Below are 7,824 nucleotides of genomic sequence, written 5' to 3'. Positions count from 1 at the left end.
CTCTCTGTGGTGTTAGTGAGACCCAGGCAGTCTCATGATGAGGATTCAAGGCCAGGCAGCGATTAGAAAAATTTGTCCTAAGCTGCTATTCGTAGGCTGAATCCCCCCCAAGAATACAGTGGCCACTGGAGGCTTGGCGCACGGCATCTTGTGTAGTGGCTGGGCAGGGCACATGTGTACGGCCTCAGCCAAATTTGTACTTTGGGACCCAGGACCCAGGCCAGCAGACTTGGAGTGGGAGAGTCCTCAGAAAAATGTGTGAGCATGGCGTACTGCTAGCAGCTTAGGCAAATGTCTGCATACCCCCACCTCCCACCTCCTACCTGTGGCCATGTTTTTATGCTGGGGGGCAGGGGAGGAAAATGGTGACTTCCAGCTCCTTTGCTCCTGGAGTAGTCTCTGGACACACTCTGAAATTAGTGTAAACAACTCTCCCTCCTGTTTTCTCCAGGCGTTGTGCAAACTGCTGTTTCGGTGTTGCTTTGTCTCATGCTGCTGCCTCTAAGGGCAGGACTCAGCTATCCTTTGATCTCCAGGCTTTCCTAGTGCTGAGCAGGCTGACTTCTAAAGCTCCAGGTTTCAAGCCTCAGCTCCTTTGGTTTTAAAAACTAGATTTTATGGGGATTTGTCTTCTCTGTGTGTGCTCTCTGGTACAAGGGAATATTTCTTTCTGCTCTCTGTTACTGCAGCTCCCTCCTTTCTGCAGGCAGCTCTCCACCGCAATTTTTGTCCTTCCTAACTTCTCTTATGCCACTTCATCTGTATATTTTGTGTGGATCTTATTCTCTCAGTCTTCTGATCCCTCTCTGGTTTATTTGCACAGATGTCAGGGCTATCTTAGTGTAAACATGAGAGGGGGTGGGTTTAGGATTGTCCTAACCCACCAGCTTCCCAATATCTCCAAAACAAAAATTTTAACACTATCTTTTGGACTTGATAATGTATGGAAGTATAATATAAATGAAAGCATTAAAAGAATGGCAAGGGAATGTTAAATGCACTGAGGTTGAAATGAATGATTCTACACTTAGGTAAAGTGAAAAATATTAACTGTAAGTAGGCTGTGAAATAAAGGTATATATATATATATATATATATATATATATATATATACATATATATAATAATCATTTTAATATTCAATGAATAACATCAAGAAAAATAGCCAAACGAGCCCCCCAAAATAAAATTTAAAAGGGATAATTCAAAAGAAGAAAGGGAGGAAGGAACAGAAAAAAATCCAAGAGCCATACATAAAAAAAATTTTTAGACCTAAATTGAATCATAACAATAATTATATTGCTAAACACTCCAACTTAAACTTAGAAATTATCAGAATAAGTACAAGACATACCTGTCTGACATCTGACATCTAATGGAGACACACTTTAAATATAAACAGATAGATTCAATGTAAATGGATAGAAAAAGCACATACCACGCATATATTATGCAGAAAAAGACTGGAATAAGTGTAATAACATAGGATAAAATAGAATTCAGAATAAAGCGTATTATCAGAGATAAAGAGGAACATTTCAGAATCACAAAAGCAGATCAATACATCAGGAAGACATAACAATAATAAATGTTTATAATCCAATCCCAAAATAGCTTCAAAAATGAATCAAATATGACAAAATTGGAGAGAAAAAAACAACTTCTAAATCACAGAATGTTTTAATGCCCTATCTCCACAGTTGATAGTACAATTAGTCAAAAAATGAGGATGTAGAGCATTTGAATAACACTCTGAAACACTTGACCTAATTGATATTTGTAAAATATCCTATATAAAAACCATAGAATACACATTTCTTTGCAAGTTCACTAAAACCATGTTGCTATTCCATAAAACAGCTTTCAATTAATTTTAAATGATTGAAATCATACAAAATATATTTTCATATTACAATATTATTACATTAGGAATGAATAACAGTAAGATGTTTGGGAAACCACCAATTTTTTGGAAATTGAACCACACAATTCTGAATAGTCTGTTGGTTTAAAAAGATATCAGACATGAAAGTAGAAAATATTTCAAATTATGTGATAATAAAAAACATATCAAAGTTTGTGAGATACAGATAAAATAGTACTTAGAAGAAATATTTTAGGTTTTTTTTTCCTTTAAGAAAAATCTGAAAACAACAAATTATGTTCTACCTTGACTGGTTAGGAAAAGAAGAGCAAAGTAAGTCCAAGACAAGTAGAAGAAAGGAAATAATAAAAATTATGGTAGAAACAAACCAACTAAAATAAAAATAAACAGAAAAGAAAATTAACTAATTAAAAGCTAGTTCTTTGAAAACCGCCAATGCAATTGGTAAACAACTAGCAGGACCAATTAATAAAAATCAGAGAATACAAATCCTCAATACCAGAAAGGAAATAGAAGTTGTCACTAAATGATCCTATATATCACTAAAGATCCTAAAGGATCATAAGAGAATGTTATCAACTTTATGCCAAAAAAATTAATAACTTATATGAAACAAAATTTTTTCTAGATACCTGAAATAGCTGTGTCTACCAAAGAAATTTAATTCAAAGCCAGAAACCTTCCTTCCCCCTCAAAAAGACAACCCCACAAACAAACAAACCTCTAAACTCAGATGATTTCACTGGCAAATTCTATTAAATATTTAAAGAAGAAATAATACTAATTCTACACAAACTGCTACAGAATACAGAAAGGCCAAGAAATATTTTTGCAATTAATTTTATAAGAACATTTTTAAAACCAAAGGCCTTGTAAATAAATAAATCTACAGGCCAATAATATGCCTCATAAACATAGACACAACTATTCACAATAAGGTAGTCAAAAATCAAATATAGAAATGCCTATGCAGTATTTCAAAAAGCTAATATATAATGAGCAAGGGAATGCAAATATTAGGTCAATTTGAAAATCAACCTAATTTATCATAATTAAAGAATGATAAAAGTCTTATAGTCAATTTAATAGAAGTAGTAAATCCTTTTGGAAAAAAAACATTAAAATAACTCTCAGAAAAGAAGTAATTAAAGAGAACTTTCTCATTCTGATAAAAGAAATCTAAAACAAATGAACAAACAAAAAAACAAAAAACAGGGACACAAATACCATCATAGTAATTGCTATAGTTACATCATTTTGAATTCAAATACTAATGATAGAGATAGAATATTTGAAATACATTCACCATGTGGCATAACTTTGCTTTGTGTAGTATATTGTTAGTCTGTTCTTAAGCTAACAATTCAACTAACAAATACTTATACCTCTAGTTTTCTTGACTTCAGATTCCTTGACTCAGACTTTTTTCTTCATCTGCCAAATGGGGATCATTGTCATGATCATCATTGCCATTGTTGCCATCATTATGTCATGGAATTTTTGTAGGATGAAGTGGGTTAATTTATATAAGATGCTTAGAATAGTTCCTGGCATTTTGCAAGGTCTTATGTGTGTTATTATTAAAAATATAATTAAATATGATGTATAATTTAAAATAATATAAGTATATCTTTATATAATTATATTACATGAAACTTTTAGTTACTTTTATATCACAGAACTTGGATAAGAATCCCACATATTATCTCTTAATCAGAGGCTAACATTTTAATATTTCCAAACTGTTGTTATTTTGTGGGGATTATTCTCTACTCTTACTGATTTTATTTAAAATGACAACTTTTATTTATTATACTAGGGAGATATCCTAAATAAAACTTTAGTGTCATCACTTCATATACTCATAATATTTACATTTAGTTGGTTGTAATTTGTCTGAGCTCTAACATTTTGTGGAGCCCAACGTCATGTAGTCATACTTTCCACAGCAGTTGATTGAGATTTCATAACGGCAACAAACCAATGTTGAATACAGAATGATAAATAAAGTTTCGCTTTATTCATCAAAATATGGGTCTTTAGATAACAAGAGAAGTGAGCAATTGTAAGAAGTGTTTACCTTTACAATAAGTATATGATGTAAGGGTTTTTGTCTACATTTTGTAGATTAAAAAAAAATAGAAAGTAACATAGCATGAGTAATGTATCCAAGGCTTCACTGCTAGTGAAAAAATGCATTCACACTCAAATCTGCCTGATTCCAAATGCATTAATATATTGTGTCTCATACTAATGTGTCAGGCATATTACTTAGTAAGTCTGTGACTAAAGCACATTGCCTGTTCAGGACCTTACCATAACTACATTCCCCAGGAACTTGTGTCACATAGTCTGAGAACTGGTGCTTTCCAACACTGAGCACTGCTTGCTTTATCTGACTATAAATTATCCTTCACAGTAACACACAGGGCTCTCACTCCACTTGCTTCCTGTAGCCTGGTAGAAGTGATCCCTTGAAAGCCTGCTTACTTAAACTTTTGAAAAAACCAGAACATGTTCCTCTGAGGTAGCATACTTATTTTCTGTTTCATCACAGCAGCTTTCATAACATATATTGTAGTGCACCAGTACATTAAGTCTTTGCTTAGAAATTAATTGCATCTGAGCACTGGGTCCTTCCTTCACCATTGATTATTTTCCTCTCTCTACATTGTGATTTATCCCAGTCATGTTTGTCTTTAAGATTTTTTATTTGTTTTTACATTTTTTCTTCTCTAGACACACCCTGACAATCAGAGAGGCACATTTACTCCCTCATGCTGCTGGTATGCAGTTTATGCTTCTAGTATGGGGCATAGTTTTCTTTTCAAATTGGAAATGCTTTGTTTTACTTATAAAAATAATTCAAATAACCAATACATATTTAGCTAGAAAATGCAAGCCTTCTAATCTCTCATTCTTATATCCACAATAAGTAAATGAACATTGAAAATTGGAGTAATAAAGACTAAATTTTCATCTAAAAGTTTATACCTATTTCACTAACACTCATGAAAAATGAGTGCCAGATTCCAAAAATACTGACTGTATCAGTCAGGGTTAAAAGAGAAAACCTGGAACTTCTAAAGCTAAAATGAAAAACTTCTGACAGATAACGGAAGAGTTGAGAAAGCAGATGGGATGGTAAGGCGACCCTGAGGTTAGTAACAGCAGGAAGTCATTGCTATCACTCAGGCTGCGTCGGTAGAATACCAAGTGAGAGGCAGGGAGAGGAGTATATTGGGAGTGGTGGCCTTGATGAAAGAGTGTTTCTTTAGTGTCATTGACACCGCTTAGAATTGCTATGGGGGTGGGGGGTGCGTGGCGTGGCGCCTGGGTGGCTCAGTCGGTTAGGCGTTGGACTTTGGCTCAGGTCATGATCTCACAGTTCAGTTTGTGGGTTCAAGCCCCACATCGGGCTCTGTGCTGACAGCTACTTCAGAGCCTGGAGCCTGCTTCGAATTCTGTGTCTCCCTCTCTCGCTGACCCTCCCCTGCTCACGCTGTGTCTGTCTGTCTGTCTGTCTCTCTCTTTCTCTCAAAAATACATAATATTTTTTAAAAATTTAGAATTGCTAGCACCTGATACACACAGACTTTTATTTGGTTTCAGTATGGTTTAGAAATTCTCTTCACACAATGTACCCCCTGAACGCCTGCACCCAGTGGACTATTTTCACTGCTTCGCCTGCTAGTGTGTTCCTGGCAGAAGGATAATAGGAGTAGTAGGTGAAACCAGAATCTGGAAGCTGGCATTGTCAGCTGGAAGGATAGCCAAGGAAGCTGTGGTTCAGCCAAAGGCACTGCCCTAAAAACAGAGGTGGAGAAGAAATAAACCTGACTTATTTCTTTTATCCAATTTTGAGTCTCCTACCAGTTCTTTCCTTTAGCAAATTGAGCTGGAAGGCAGCTACAGTGAGTATCTAGGGAATTCAGCCCATAGGAGTCATTTCTCCTATAATGAAGAACAAAGCAAAGAAAGAGCAAGGAATTGACTTAAGAGAAAATGGGCAAATGGCCAGTACACTTCCAATGCTAGATATCACCAAGGCTTCTAGTATTTGCCACTTCAGTGGCAAAATGTATATGGTTTTCCTTTATTTCATAGTTGGGTCAAATGATTTTAAATATTTATTGGTCATGTATTTTTCTAAAATGTCCGCTTATATTATTTGTGAATTTAGGAGAAGGGTGTTGTTAGTGAAATCTTTTAAAACTTTTTTGGTAGAATTTCTTAATTCACTTTTTAATAGCTCTTTGTTATATATGTGTGACAGTTTTCCCCATTTTGCCTTTCAACTTTGTGTCATTTCCATTCAGAAGTTTTAACTTTTATTTTGTCACGTATGTCAATCTTTGCTTTTATGTCATTCTTTGAAAGGTCTTCTGCACCCCAATATTATAAAAGCTATCTTGATGTATTCTTTTGTACTTTGATGGTTTTATTGATCTTGCTTAATTCCTTAGTCCTAATGGGATGAATTTGGGAATGGTGTCAGCTAAAGATTGAAATCATTTCTTTTTTCAAATCATTATCTTATTTCTTCAACACTATTTATTAAACACTATCTTCACTTATTTTAAATGTTACCACTGACATATTTAAATTATATTTTAAATAATAGCCTTAAAATGCAAATGCCTTCATTTTATAAAGATAGTAGCTTTAATCTTTGCAGGATTAAAAATAATTCCAAATAAGCCCACCAGTCTTGACTATAATAATGTTAACTTTAGGTTCATACTTCTATTTTGGATAAACTGGCAAGCACCGTTGTCATTAGCCCTGGATTGCTTTGACTGTTTCTTTCTTTATCTTTTCATTCTCACATAACTGGACAAGATGCATAGCTAGTGATGCCTTATGGCTTGAATATAAGTACAATATAAGTCATGAAAATGACATATTAATTAAACAAAGTATTAAAAGTTGTTATGGTAATTTAAAAGATGTTCACAACAGTGGACATCATACTTCAAGCTGAAAGACTGAAAGCATTCCTAGTAGATCAAAAATAAGGATGCTAACTTTCACCATATCTCTTCAATGTAGTATTGGAGGTCTTAGCCAGAATAATTAGGCCAAATGAAATAAAAGGCATCCAAATTGGAAAGGAAAAAGAAAAATTATCCCTGTTCACAGATGGTATGATATTTTTATATGTATAAAAAACTAAAGATCTCTCTCTCTCTCTCTCTCTCTCTCTCACACACACACACACACACACACACACACACAAATGGAACAAATAAATGAATTCAGTAAAAAAAAATCAGTTGTGTTTGTATGTACTAACAAGTGAACAATCTGAAAAAGAAAAAAAAAACAATTGCATTTACACTGCAAAAATAGAAAGAAGTCTAATTTGAATCTATAAACTCAATGCAATCCTTATCAAAACCCCAATTACATGCCTTGCAGGAATAAAAAGTACATTCTAAAACTCTTAGAGAAATTAAAGGATCCCCAAAAGCCAAACAGTTTTGAAAAAGACAGATTTGGAGGACTCAACACTTGCTGCTTTCAAAATTTACTACAAAGCTCTAGTAATTAAAAAAACTGTTTTACCAGTATAAAGACAGACACATAGACCAATAGGAGAGAACCCAGAACCCAGAAATAAGCCCTTGAATATATGAGGAAATGACCTTTAATATAGTGCCAAGACCACTCAATGGGGGAAGGATAGTCTCTTCAGCAAATGGTGCACAATCCAATAAAAGGAACAGGCAACCCATTGAATGGGAGAAAATATTTGCAAGTTACATATCTGATGTGAAAAACATTCAGAATACATAAAGAACTCCTAACATGCAATAACAAAAAGACAAACAGCCTGATTTCAAAAAGGACAAGGACCTTGAATAGATAGATACTTCTCCAAAAAAAGATATACAAATGGCTAACAAACACATGAAAAGATGCTCAACATCACTAAT

The sequence above is a fragment of the Suricata suricatta genome, chromosome 3, assembly GCF_006229205.1.
Source record: "Suricata suricatta isolate VVHF042 chromosome 3, meerkat_22Aug2017_6uvM2_HiC, whole genome shotgun sequence".
In the NCBI taxonomy this organism is placed as follows: domain Eukaryota; kingdom Metazoa; phylum Chordata; class Mammalia; order Carnivora; family Herpestidae; genus Suricata; species Suricata suricatta.
Note: the sequence above shows the minus strand (reverse complement) of the source record.